Raw genomic sequence first — 14,397 nt, 5'->3', positions numbered from 1 at the left:
TAGAAAATGATTGTTGTCCCTACAAGCTTTGCTTCTAGCTAGATAGGATCCAAGATGGCTAGACATACCCTTAATGTAGTGTCTAGAAGCTATATTTATCAGTAGTGTGGGGTATAGTATATTCCATTGTATGTCTTATCCTAGCCTGTCTGCTTGTTATTAAGGGAGTTACTTTCTCATGGATCTTGACTTTTATCCTGTTGTTTTAGTTCTGAGCTTACTGATCTTCACAGGAAAGCTCATTTCTGATTTCTACTTTACCCAGGGAAAAATAGGTTTTCTGGTCAATGACTTAGTTTACCTCACTTCAGAACTTCTTAGAGTAGGGTTATATATATATATATATATATATATATATATATATAAAACCCTAAATATATATACATATATATCACACACACACACACACACATATATATGATGTATGTATGTATATGTATATACATACATATATATATATATATATCAACTCAATACTTCTACTTTCCTTTCCTTTTATTAGTTCAATAAATAGGAATAGCTTTTTTATAACTAGTCTCCAACAATTTCCTCAATAGTTAATACAATTGATTCTCTCAAAGGTCAACAATTAGTGACAGTTATTGACACTGATCAATAACAAGGGTCAATATTCCCTTTTACAACTAACAATAATACAATGATCCTGGACAATTCTGAGGGACTTGTGACAAGAATTCTATCCACATCTAAAGAAAGAACTGCTGGAGTATAAATGCTACAGAAAACATTATCACTTGTTTATGTGGGTACTGTAAGGATAATTTTAGGGTTGTGACCTAATCTAAATTAATTTTGGTTGCCAGGGAATATCCAAAATAAAATACGCAAGTCAATTAGTAAATTTATGGTGGTTTAATTACTATAGAGGAAAGGAATTAAGGAGAAGGAAGAGGGAAAGAGTGTAGCATTTCTCCCACCTGGCCTGTGCCAGGAGAAGTTCAATGTCCTCCACCAGGAGGACTTTGAAGATTAGAGGCTTTCTCTAAGAGGATAGTGTTTGGAAGGTAAAGGAGAAAGGAATCAGCCTAAACTCCAAGAGAGCTCAGCTAAAATGCCTCACCTGAACTAGGCTACTAAGCTTCTCCCAGTATAGTATCAAGGAAAACTCACCACCAAACCAGACAATAGCTGCCACCACGCCAAGATGCTGAAATGCTCAGCACGCTGCCAGCCAGAAACCTCTCTGCCACCAAAGAGCGCCTGGAGAGAGGAAATGACATGAAATATACATATATGGTTTTATATCACTTTCCTGCATTTCACCTGTACCAATGGTAGCTTAAGCTTGACTTAGGGCAGCCCAGGGGTCTGTCAGCTGTTTCTGATTTGTCATTTGCTAGCACATGTCTATCATAGGCCATCCTCCTAGATACTTAATCCTTAAGTATGGGTGTAGACATTCCTGATTTTGTTAGACTAAGTAGGGTGGAGTAATCTAAAGTTCACAGTACATGATTTGGGGTTTTGGTTTTAAATGATTACTCTATAAAAATGAACAATATGAAAATAGGTTTTGAGTAAAAATACATGTAAAACCCAGTGGAATTTCTTGTCAGCCATGGGAGAGGGAAGGGAAGAAGGGAAAGAGACAACATAAATCATGTAACCTTGGAAAACGTATGTGTAGATTTGTTACTGGAAAAAAGAAAAAAATTGTAAGTGGGCTAATTGGGATAGATTAAAATTTAATATATGATTGCTACTTTGGCAGTTGTGAATTGTTTAACACAGAATCTGGAATATGATAAGCATTTTATATTTGCCTTGTTATTTTGTTGATCAGATGTAAAATTCTCATGCTGGATAATTCTGTTTTTAATATTAATATAAAATGCATATATATGAGGAATTTTGTTAATTATGTGGTCTCATGATAAGTTATTTCATATTATCAAATTGCACTAAGGATAAAATTAATGCCCGACATGAATTTGATATGGTTCTTTGTTAGAACTAGTGTTTAAATGGTATTTTCTTTTAAAATCCAGATTCCTAGTGTCATTGATTGCCACAGGCAAAGTTCACCCTTGCTCAAGATTCCAGTGTTTCCCTACAGGTGGCAAACAATCAGTCAAAAAAAAAACAAAACAAATGGAAGACAGCTTAATCATTACAGCCATGGGACTTCTTTGCATTTGAGAGTTTCTCTGCCATTCCCAGGCCTGGTGTTTATTTTTATACCCATTTTCTTGGCACACAGATACATTACTAACACACATGTTCAAAGAGCGATAATTGGAAAAGTGATACATTAACTTTTAACAAATCACTTCATTAACATTCTATATTCTTGTAGTGTGATTACAGACAGAATAAAAGGTTGCACACAAGATAAATGATTTTGTCACAGGTGGCTTGATTTTCTCATTACCCTGTGAGAACTTTTGAGCTTACAAACAATCAAGGAAAATTACTTATTGCTTTTAATAAAAATGGAATAATTAATCAACCATTCTTAAAAGACAATTCAACAATCATATCATTGACGTTGAGGGGTACTGGGAACACAATTCAAATTTAATATTAGACTGGTGGTTTACTAAGAAGTTTCTGAGTTACTGATTTGTGTAATCGAGTCACTGAGGCATGTTGAAGTTTGATGTACTTGTACTTATTGTATGGGCCTCTATGATTGATTTGTGTGCTGGCTTCATGAGAATAGGTTTCTCTGAGTGGGAAAGTTTTGGGCTTGGCCTGTAGCTGTGGTTTTACTGGGGATTATGTACCTAAGTAAAAGTTAACCCATGATAGTCTTTTGGGATAGGGTTTGAGGGTCTGATCTTTTTGTGATGTTTTAGAGAATTAGGGTACAGATATTTTGCTCTTGCATTATTCCTCTTGAGACTAGGGAGAATAGTAATCATGTCAATTTCATAGGTAAGGGATATTAATGAGAGAGGCCATGTAAGGGGGACTGAGTGGACAATCACATCTTGCCAAGGGCCACTCTGTGGCCTTCTTAGCTACCACACATAACTCTGTCAAGGCGTCGTGGCCTGATGGCTCCCAGCAATTGATTATATACTTTATATCTTTAAATGCTGAAAGAATTATGTAAATTGTTTAAATCTGTCTATTTTGGAAATATAACGGATAACACAGGTTTTACTGTTGTAAGGAATTTAATTAAGGTTTTGACTAAAATAAATGAGAATTCTAAGATAATGCTGTAGTTGCTGATTTTAAAATACAGCCCAAGTCAAAATGACTTTTAGCAGCTTTTATTTACAAAAAAGGTAGAGAGTGAAAGTAGAGAAATGAAAGAGAGGTAGAATAAAAAGTCTAGCTTAAATGTTGCTCAGTCAGTTAACCCCTCAGTTGGAGGACTTGGTGTTGAATTAAGGAAGGGTTCAACCCACAAGGCTACCTCCAAGAAGGGGAGGCCCCTCTGGAACTAATCTCTCCAGAAACTAGGAAAGAAAGGTCAGCTTTTCACTCACCAGGAGAAGATCTAAAGGGAAAAGATACAGGAGCAGTCTTAACAGAAGCAGTCCAAGAGCAAGAGTACAGGTCCAAGCTCCTCTATGCCCAAAATTCAGGACAAAGACCTCTTGTACAGGAAGTTAATCATCTTTTATAGTCCTTTTTTTACATCCCTTCCTGTCCTTTCCTCCCATTTACGGGCACCAATTGCAGTCTTTAAATTTGTTTAGCACTTCTCAGGGGGTGATTAGTTGATTCTAGAGTTGTCACCCACTTTAGTAAGAGGCTTGTGGCCCTCCCCTACTTAGTGTAGAGTAGGGGTGTCTATCCTTTTGGTTGATTAAATTTAAAAGTAGGCAAGGGGAGAGTCAATCCCATCTTCACACTCTGAAATTGCTTAAATTCTTAGAGATCTCTGTCCAAGAAATCTTGGAAGTGTTTAATTTGGCATAATTTAAAAGTAAAAATAATACTAAGTGAAGTATATTTGAATTATGATTGTGAAAAGCATAGAGAAAAAGGTGAGAGAAGTGATGCATTTGAATATGAAAGAAATAGTTTGTTATGAGAGACTTTATTTAAAGGCTATTTGAAAGTTAAGGAACTTTTAATTAAAGTCCACTGGGGGATATGTAATGGGTAAGTTCTAAGTAATAGGAAGGTGAGTGTTATGGGCAGGAAGGATAACCTTGGGGTTCGGGAAGGATACCTTTTACAATCATGCAAGACTCCAAAACGTAGCTTAAAAACAAAAAAGAGATTTATTAATTTAGAAAGTAATGTTGAGAGTGGCCAGGAGGATAGCAAGGTGGAACAGCAAGATGGGGAGCAGTTCCTTGGGAGGACAGCATGAAAGGAAAAGCTGTTCCCCCAGATGACATCAGTTCTGGGGATTTTATACTTTTTACAACAGAGTTAGTCACTCAGGCATGAGGTGGGATGATCATACTGGGGTCTGCCTGGGGACATAAAGATTCCTTAGTTTTAGGGAACAAACAGATATCTGATAGGATCAAGGTGTGGCTTGCAGGTGCATCTTTCTGTCCATCTAGAGGATGATCAAAGGAAGATAGTCATCTCAGGACCCTAGAAGGGTCATTGGGTGTTTTTAGGCTCAGAGTCAGGAGGAGGCAAAACAAGGGAGTTTCCCTGATAATAGTTCACCCAGGTTTCTGGGGTACAGTGCCCATGTCATCTCCCCCTCTCCTAATATGTAAGGGGAAAAGGGACGGCAGTCTGTCTTCTGTAACTTCTTCAGAGCTGAGAATGAGCGTAGAGATGTCCCTGCCTACCCCTTAGGAGAGAGAGAGGTATTGACCATAGGCCGTTTCCAGAGTGTCAGGCTGGGATGGTTGTAGAGGTTGTAGTGGCATCTCCGTGACTCCCATGAATGCTTTTACCCTAGAAGCAACTAGAGAGGTGACAAGGTTACAAATACAGGGTCCACATATCAAGATACCCCGAATTATCAAGATGATAGGGATAAATGGGGCAAGGAGGGCATATAGCCAGGATTTCCAGGAGGATGAGCCAGGAAACAGCTTTCTACGGGCCTCAGCCATCCAAGTGGACACCTCATGTAGCTCTTGAACTCGTATTTCCACTTTGTGGGAATTATTGATATTCCAAAAAGGACAAAGAATGTAAGGAAAGAGATAGTCATAGCTAAAGCAAGAGAGATTTAAGATAACAAGGAGGAGGGGATGGAGCTACTTATTCCAAAGTGTCCTTAGGTTGGGTCTTTCTGTGGAAGAGGAATTGGAGATCTTCCAGTGGCTCACAGGAATAAGTGGCTTCCGTTCCCCCTTCACCACCTGTTTCTGGAGGGATAAAGGGTTTAATATGAGAGACATGAGTCCATTTATTCTGTCCCTCTAATTTTACAGCTGTAGGAGTGGACAAAATAATGCTATGGGGGCCCTCCCATAGGAGTATTAGGTCATTTGATCCACTCCATGTCTTCAGATATACCAAATCTCCTGTTTGGGCTGGGTGGAGATTCCTCTGTATCCACTGTTGAGGGTTTGGGGAGGATCTGATTAGATTCTCTCAGAGCCTGGTGGGTTGGGCCAAGTTGTCTAGAGAACCGAACAAGGCTGTGTATTTCTGTATCTAAAAGAACATCAGAGGTTAGAAAGGGTCTTCCATACAGTAGTTCAAATGGACTCAGCCCTAAATTTCCCGGGGCAGCAATTCTGATTCTGGTTAGGGCAATCGGGAGAGCTTGGACCCCATCAATTCTTGCCTCCTCACAGAGTTTGGTGAGGGCTCTTTTTAGGGTCTGATTCATATGTTCTGTTTTCCCTGAAGATTGGGGATGCCAGGCTGAGTGTAAATGGTAAGTAATGCCCAAAGCCTTAGAGACCATCTGAGTGATCTGGGAAATAAAGGCAGGACCATTGTCACTCTGAAGGGTTTTTGGAAGGCCAAACCTAGGAATGATTTCATTAAGTAATTTTGGCCTTTGTGACATCTTGTGCTTTCTCTGATCTGGAGGGAAACGCTTCAGGCCAGCCTGTGAAGCTGTCTACAAAGACTAAAAGGATCTTGTACCTCTTGCAAGGTGGCAAATGGGTGAAATCGATCTGCCAATCCTCACCAGGTGATTCCCCTCTCCTTTGGACAGGCTTAAGGAGGGGAGGTGGCCTAAGAGCTCCAGTGCTGTTGGTTTGAGCACAGAGGGCACAGGATCTGCAAATTTCCCATATGGTTTTGGAAAATGCCTTTGCCTGTGAAAAGTGGTTAGTGCTTCTCTGTCCAAGTGTGTGGAGTTATGTAATCCCATAACCAGCTTCCACATTAGGTTATTAGGGAGGAGTAGAGGTCCAGAGGGAGACCGCCACTATCTGTTCTCTTCCAGGGTGAATCCCTGAAGCTCTGCTTGTGCAATTTCCTCCTCCATGTATGAGGGAGAAATGCTCTTCAGTATTGTGGGGTGTCGTGGGGTTAGGGTCAGAGCAGTCAGAGAAGTGGCTCTTGTGGCCTCCTTGGCAGCTAGGTCTGCCCTATGATTCCCTCGGGCTATATTGGAATCTAGACCCTGATGTGAATGACAGCGATTTGGCTGGGTAAAGTGACTGCCTCAAGTAAACTCAGGATTTCTTTCCCGTGTTTCAAGGGAGTGTTTTTGGTAGTTAATAAACCTCTTTCTCTCCATATAGCCCCATGAGCATGTAAAACATGAAAGTCAGTGAAAATATTTGCCTTTTTCCCTTCAGCAAGCTGCAATGCTCTTGTGAGAGCTATCGGCTCTGCTTTTTGTGCTGACGTCCCTGGGAGGAGTCCCTTTGCCTCAATGGTGGCTGTCTGAGAGACTATGGAGTACCCAGCTTTCCTTACCCCATTCTCCATAAAGGAGGACCCATCTGGTATACCAGCTGACCTCTGCCTCAGGTAGAGGAGAATCTTTAAGATCTCTGCTGGAGAAAGTGTGGTCTATCAATTCCTCAGAGTCATGGGAGGTAGGGTCTCCTGGAAGAGGGAAGAGGGTAGTTGGATTCAGTGTCCTGCATACCTTCAGGGTAAGGCTGGGTGTGTCCAGTAAAAGAGCCTGGTACTTAGTGAGATGGTCCCCAGAGAGCCATCTGTGACCTCTAGCTTCCAGAATGTTGAAGACATGATGGAGGAGGGCGGGGTCAGGATTTCTAGCAGTTGACCCAGAGTTAGTTTAAATGCCTCTTCTGCCACGAGGACCATGGCAGAGACTGCCCTCAAGCATGGTGGCCATCCCCTGCTAACTGAGTTGCTTGGAAAAGTAAGCAATGGGGTGGAAGTCAGGTCCTAAGTAATGGGCTAGAACGCCTAGGGCAAACTGCTTTCTCTCATAGGTAAACAAGAAAAAGGGCTTTTCAAGGTCTGGAATCCCTAGGGCGGGGAAGAAGAAAGCCAGGTTTTTAAAAGTGAAAAGGCTTGTTTCTGGTCTCCCCCCAGTCTAAGGGTTCCAAATCAGGCCCCTTAGTGGCTTCATAGAGAGGTTTTGCAATGATCCCGAAATTAGGTATCCAAATACAGCAAAACCCTGCCATACCCAGAAAAGTTCGGAGCTGTCTTTTGGTAGAGGGGACAGGAATGGACAGTATGGCCTGTTTCCTGTCTGTGGTCAGGGAGCACGAATTTGGGGTTAGGGTGTGTCCCAAATAAGTTACAGACTGGGAGACAAGTTGAGCTTTAGAAGCAGAAACCTTATAACCCCGTTCTCCTAGAAAAGTTAGGGTAGAAATGGTGTCTGTGATACAGACAGCCTCAGATGGACTAGATATTAAAATGTCATCGACATACTGCAAGATTGAGCTGCTCGTGAGTCTCAGGGCTCTAAGATCTTTGTTGAGGGCAGCCCCAAATTAGTGGGGGCTGTCTTTTAATTCTTGTGGCAAAACAGACCACGTGACCTTATGGGGTCGGTGGTCTGAGGGAGAAACCCACTCAAAGGCAAAGAGGAATCTGCATTTTGGGTGCAAGGGTATGCAAAAGAAGGCATCTTTCAAGTCAATAACAGAGAACCACTGAGAGTTCCCTGGTATCTTAGTTAGGATTGTATACGGGTTTGGGACAATGGAGTGAACAGAAATTATTGCTTCATTAATATGCCTGAGATCTTGAACCATACGCCAGCTCCCATTTAATTTTTTTACTGGCAGATTGGGAGAATTACAAGGTGAGGAGCAATCCTCTAAGAGGCCATAGGCTAGGAATTTATCTTTAAGAGCTTGTAATCCTTCTCTGGCCTCTGGGAAAATGGGATATTGCTTCCTGTGTGGGTAAATGGAATTAGGCTTGAGGCTTATCATTACGGGCTCTGCCGGGAGGGCTCTTCCCGGTATGCCTTGAACCCAGACCATGGAAGGCACCTTCTCCCAGATTTCTAAAGAGATTGTTATAGGCTTCTGCAAAGCACTGTTGGGGAGTTTAGAACTGAGATAAGCGAAAATTGTGAGCCCAATTTTTTCATAATGTCCCTGCCCAGTAGAGGACACGGGGAGGAAGGAATAACTAGGAATAAATGTTGGAATAATTTATCTTCATCGGCACATGTTAGTGGTGCTGTTTCCCTACAGCTAAGCGTCTTTCCCCCAACTACAATTACCTTGTGCTGCAAATGGAATGTAAGACCATTGTGAGTTTGGAGAATAGAATATGTAGCTCCTGTATCAATTAGAAAGGTAAATTTCTTACCTTCAACCTGGAGAATAACCCTGGGTTTGGGCATGGTGATGGAAACTGGGAGCTCCCAAACCCTAGGGCAGCCCTATTCAGAGTACTCAGGAGACTGGAGGTCAGGAATGTGCCTCTGGGGTCGCTGGGGTCTCCGGTTGGTGGGGCACTGCTGTTTCCAGTGTCCCTGTTGGCCAAAGGCTGGACACGGAGTCGTGGGCAATCTTCCCTTCGAAGGACAGTCCTGCGACCAGTGCCCATCCCGTCTGCAGGTGTAGCAAGAGCCCCTTGGCCTCTGCTCATAGGTCAGAGAGGTGAGAGCTGCCATGAGGAGTTTCTCCCGTCTCTGTCCTTCTGTCTCAGCTACGTCTCTATTGTGAAAAACCTTAAAAATAGCATCCATTAATTGGTTAATTGGAATCTGAGGTCCCAGATCCAGCTTTTACAGCTTTTGCCTGATGTCTGGGGCAGACTGTCCTATAAAGTGGAGCCTTAAGATAAGTACCCCCTAATCAGTGTCTGGGTGGATGTTGGTATATTGCTTCATGGTTTCCACTAATCGGGACAGGAAGAGGGCTGGATTCTCCTCCTTTCCCTAAGTGATTTCTTTGAGTTTATTGTAATTTACTCACTTTCTAATCCCTTTTTGCATGACCTCAAGGAGACAATCTATCATATGGTCTCTCACTAAGTCTGTCCCTTTCATTCATATAGTCCCATCCAGGATCTTGCCCTGGGACTGCGGTGGCACCAGGAACTCCTGCCCACGTGCTGCCTAGGGCCTTCTCATCACCTGTTTCTACAGCCTGTAATAATTAAAATAGTTATGGTCATAAACTGTAAGAGTTAAAATAGTTGCAGACGTAAATTGTAGTAGATAAAAGAGTGGATGAGTAAATTGTGACCACAGAAAATATGTTTTCACTACAGTGTCTTGTTTTAAAATCAAATATAAGGTGGTCGCCAGGGAAATATTCCCAATTATTCAAATATATCCAAGTCAGCTGGGTTTTATAGAGATTTTAATTAATACAAATGAGGAATTAAAGAAAAGGAGAGGAAGAATAAGAAAGGAATAAGTATGAAGGGCCTTAAGCCAACATGGCCTAGACCTGAGTCTTAAGAGAGAGATCAGTCAGTCCTTAATCACTCACCACAAGATCTGTTCAAGCAAGGATTCTAGTGACACCAGGCCAGCATCATCTCAGCTGCCTCCACCAGCTCAATCCTCAATCTGAATGTTTCAGAATGTACCTTGAGCTCCTATCTGAGCTCCTATTTAAAGGGCATTTTCTCCTATGTCACCTCCCCTAAGTCCTTATATCTACCAATCACAGTAGATGTTTTTCAAAGGACAGACCATTCTTAGTTCACACCTGAGTAGACTAATCTTTTGAGTAATTCACACCTGAGTAGACTAGGATCTCTGAGTAAGTTTTGTCCTCTTTGCTCCTTGTAAGTTCACAAGTTGCCTGACCTTTATGGGTACTTAGCACCCCTTTGTATTAGTTCTAAAAATAGGCATGGCTTAAGAACTTTTTTGTCTTACTATAAGTATGGGTTTAAGTACTTTTCATTGTTCAGCAAAGAGTTTACAACTTTATCTTCTCCTAGGGCATGCTTAAGTATGGTGAAGTAGAGTTCTCACATTCCTGATCAAGTACCTTCACTGCCCAAATGGGGAATGGTCTTAACCCAGCCTTATGAAGTAGGGTCTGGGAAATTTTTAAGGTTCACAAGCCAAATCCCAGTGCCGTTTTTTTGTCATCTGGGGTGCAACAGGTGGAGATAATAATATGCAGATCTGCCCAGGACAGGTCAAACTGCAGGGTAAGGGATTTAAAACCCTCAATGAATTTGGTATGGTTCTCTGAGTAGCGACCCAATTTCTCCTTCATCTGGGCTAGATCAGTCATAGAAAAGGGAACATGTACCTGAGCCAGCCCATCTGGCGAGGGTACCTCTCTCATAGGGAGGAGGTGGACCCTGTCGCCATAGCTCAGTCTGCTCCAGGTCTGGAGTGGGCTTGGTTGAGGAATGGGCGAGGTAACATTATCTTTAGGCAGTGGCGGGTACAAAAGGATATTACGGTTGGGAGTAGAGAGTGGTCTTAGCTCTGAACCCTGAGAATAAGGTGGAGGTTTTGGAGCTGAGGGTTGGGGAGAGGAACCAGGAGGATTTGGAGGGGATTCTGTAGTAGAAGTTAGTTTTGGGGGGAGGGGAAGGTCTTAACTGCTCTGCAGCCAGCATAGGAGATGTTATCTCCCTACCCCTCACAGAAGCTAAATTGCTTGGGAGAGCCAAGTCATCCAGAACATCCTGTTGGGGACTTTCCCCAGAAGGGGTCAGTAAGGAGGTGGAAAGGCACATGAGACATAATCATCTTAGCTCAGGATTCTGGCTGAGTTTAATGAAAGTAGAAATGTAGGGAATGGCTGTCCATTTCCCTTCCCTTCTGCAGAACAAATCCAATTGTCTGATGGTGTTATAATTTAGAGTACCATGGATAGGCCATGTCTCTTGATTACCAAGAATGTAACGTGGTCATACAACATTACAAAAAGAAATTAGTTGCTTTTTCTTTAAGCTGTTAAGTGCCAATTTTTTCCAGTTTTTAAGTATATACCCCAAAGGGGAATCTCGGGGTACGCTCTGTCTCTGTCCCATTTAGATGTGGAAATGGCCAATTGCACACCGAGGGTCAACAACTGTGCATCCACAGACATTGCCCGACCAAGAGCACTCAGTTCAAGACTGAGGCGAGCACTCAGTTGGAAACTGAGGTGCAAGGCTTCCCACACAACTTAGAACTGTCTTCCAGTATAACAGGGAGCCAACAGATAGACCCCAAATGGCCAGACTGATCTGGGGCCGATGGGAGAGAGGGCACAAAAGAGTTCCCACAAAGATATCACTCAAAAGATGGGGGTTTCAGGAGTCAAAGGAAAGACTCCTTCCTACCTGAGAAGCCATGTCCTCGTGGATGATCCCGGGTACAGGAGTAGCTTTCAGAAGAGCCAAACACTTTGGGCGTCAAAATGTTATTGGCAGGAAGGATAACCTTGGGGTTCGGGAAAGATACCTTTTGCAATCATGCAAGACTCCAAAACTTAACTTAAAAACAAAAAAGAGATTTATTAATTTAGAAAGTAATGTTGAGAGTGGCCAGGAGGATAGCAAGGTGGAACAGCAAGATGGGGAGCAGTTCCTTGGGAGGACAGCATGAAAGGAAAAGCTGTTCCCCCAGATGACATCAGTTCTGGGGATTTTATACTTTTTACAACAGAGTTAGTCACTCAGGCATGAGGTGGGGAGATCATATTGGGGTCTGCCTGGGGACATAAAGATTCCTTAGTTTTAGGGAACAAACAGATATCTGATAGGATCAAGGTGTGGCTTGCAGGTGCATCTTTCTGTCCATCTAGAGGATGATCAAAGGAAGATAGTCATCTCAGGACCCTAGAAGGGTCATTGGGTGTTTTTAGACTCAGAGTCAGGAGGAGGCAAAACAAGGGAGTTTCCCTGATAATAGTTTGCCTGGGTTTCTGGCGGTACAGTGCCCATGTCAGTAAGGAGTTAAGGCAGGAAAAAAAATTGTAATCTGCTTTGAACAGGTGAGTTTGAAGATAAAAAATCTGAATGTTTTATAAGAGCTAAATGAGCTTTGAGCTAAGGTTAATTTGCAAACTCCTACCTATTTTGTAATTTGTTTAATTAAGTTTTAAGAACTGATTTGTTTCTCCATTATAAAAAAAAAGAAACTTTTTAAAGGTAAAAGAGAGGTGAAGTCCAAGCCCTTCTAAGAATTCCCAGATAGATGAATTATCATAGTATGGGGGAAATTCTCCCAGCTAGGTCCATTATTGATGGGGGTGTGATTTGTTAAACCGGAAAAATACTGGAAAAAGAGAAAAGAAAAATGAACAATTACTGTGCAGTAAAGCTAAAAGAAAAAAACTGCAGAATTCCTTTATCTGTTCGTTTTCCATCTCTGTAAGCAAGATCACTAACCCTATGAAAAAAAGTTTGTTGAAATTGGATTACTGAGAAAATGTATGTTTGTTTATAATGTGGAAATTATTTTCTAATGATTGATTTTTATGCCAGGATGAGTTTATAATTAAGAAGAGAACTAAGTGAAATCTCTTTTATATGTGTGCACCTTGGTAAACTTTTATCATTTTATTATTGCAACTCAATGATTATATGTTTAATTGTATTTAGTCCTGTTGACTGGGAAAAAACACAGAACTATTAAATAATCAAAATCATTCTTTAATCAAGGGCAAAAGGGGTTCAATGTAATAGTAGGTCTCTACACAGAGCTGTGCACCATACATGACTGCAGTCTGTTACCTTTTACAGGTAGAAAGCCTTATCTGGGAAAAGTTGGAGGGACTGTAGGATCCTGTCAACATGGAATCTAAACTTGTGGCCTAGTGGGATCTGGTGGACCCCAGGTTTCAGGACTAGCTTGTAGGTTGGAGACCCTAAAGTTTGTATTTGTTCCCTGTTCCCTGTTCTCATGGGAATTCACCCCGAAGGGAATCCCAGGCTAGCAGTTTCAGGTGAATGACAATCCTAGTTGGGTGGGACTAAGCCTATGGGAAGGGCCCTCTTTGTTTTATGTAGTCTCCCCTCTTGTATCAGACCCTTTCCCAAGAAGATCTACACCTGGGCAAGAACCATCCTTTCATATCCATTGTAAATAGCCCCTACTCTTATACCTTAGCCTCTAGCTATGATTCCTTCCCCAAGTTTGATTGTATTCTGTCAGTATAGTTTGAACACACCCATTTTCTTTGTAGCCATAGTAATGCCAATCATCTTCCCCTGCCCCTGGATCCCCCAAATGGTATGTACAAGGAACAAAATCCTTTGTTCCTTGGAGTGGTCATCTAGTGTGGTGGCACTCCCAGGGGTCAGTGTCCAGAGTGTCCAGAGATCAATCCTCGGACTCTGTGCAGTCATGTGGCATGCAGCTCTATGTTGAGGTCTACAATTGCACTGAATCCCTTTCCCTTGATTAAAGAGTGATTTGTACTATTTAATAGTTCTGTGTTTTTCCCCAGTCAACAATACCTTCTGACTTTTCCAATTTTGTTATTTCCTTTTGAATAGGAATGCACCCTCCCTTCCTCCATCATTCCTAAGTATGACTGTGAGGTAGAATTATCGCTGCATGATTGTCAACTGTGAGCCTTACCTGAAGGAACTCAAACAAGGTTAAGATAGACTGAAGAGCCAGCTCCCAAACCCCTTCTTTCCCCTCCCTGACCCCCTAACCCCAGTGTTAAGGTCCAGGAATTCACCCACCACCAAGGAAGACCTGTGGACAATGCAAACAGGCAGAGAAAGGCCATTTATTGAACTATGGTTTCTTTCCCAAGGCTGTTTGTATCCTGTCAGTGTAGTTGGGACCTCTCATTTCCTTGTAGCCATGGTAATGTCAATCAATCATACTTCTCTGTCCTTAGTTCCCCAAATGGTATATAAGTTCCCCAAGTTCTATTCTTTGGAGAAATCATCTAGTAGGGTATGTTCTCCCAGGGATATGTTCCCCTGAGTCCCCAGGGTGAGGGCCTGTGAAGTTTTTGGCACTGGGCTCTGTAATAGCAGCTGATTATTGGACCTATTCCTTTCTTGATTAAAAACTTGGTTTTTCTGACTACTTTAGTAGTTCTGTGTTTTTCCCAAGTTAACAACCTGAAAGACCAATTTTGATGTTATAATCCTGTCCTTGTTTTTCCCTTTTATAGCAAATTGCTATAATCAGCATTTAAGTGGTTAATTGAAGATATA

At 41.9% G+C, this 14,397-nt stretch overlaps 1 long non-coding RNA gene across 1 annotated transcript; it reads right to left on the bottom strand.

Annotated features, from left to right (window-relative positions):
* Positions 1-2,124: 2,124 nt before the first annotated feature.
* Positions 2,125-13,835, bottom strand: LOC130456410 (uncharacterized). The gene is made up of 3 exons (XR_008915216.1): positions 11,557-13,835; positions 8,617-8,980; positions 2,125-4,855 (listed from the first exon to the last, which is right to left on the bottom strand). It is a non-coding gene; the product is annotated as an uncharacterized LOC130456410 (long non-coding RNA).
* Between the last annotated feature and the right edge of the window lie 562 nt (positions 13,836-14,397).

This window comes from Monodelphis domestica, chromosome 1, assembly GCF_027887165.1.
Source record: "Monodelphis domestica isolate mMonDom1 chromosome 1, mMonDom1.pri, whole genome shotgun sequence".
NCBI classification, from domain to species: Eukaryota; Metazoa; Chordata; class Mammalia; order Didelphimorphia; family Didelphidae; genus Monodelphis; species Monodelphis domestica.
The sequence above is the reverse complement of the archived record's forward strand: the minus strand, read 5'-3'. Positions and strand labels throughout refer to the sequence as shown.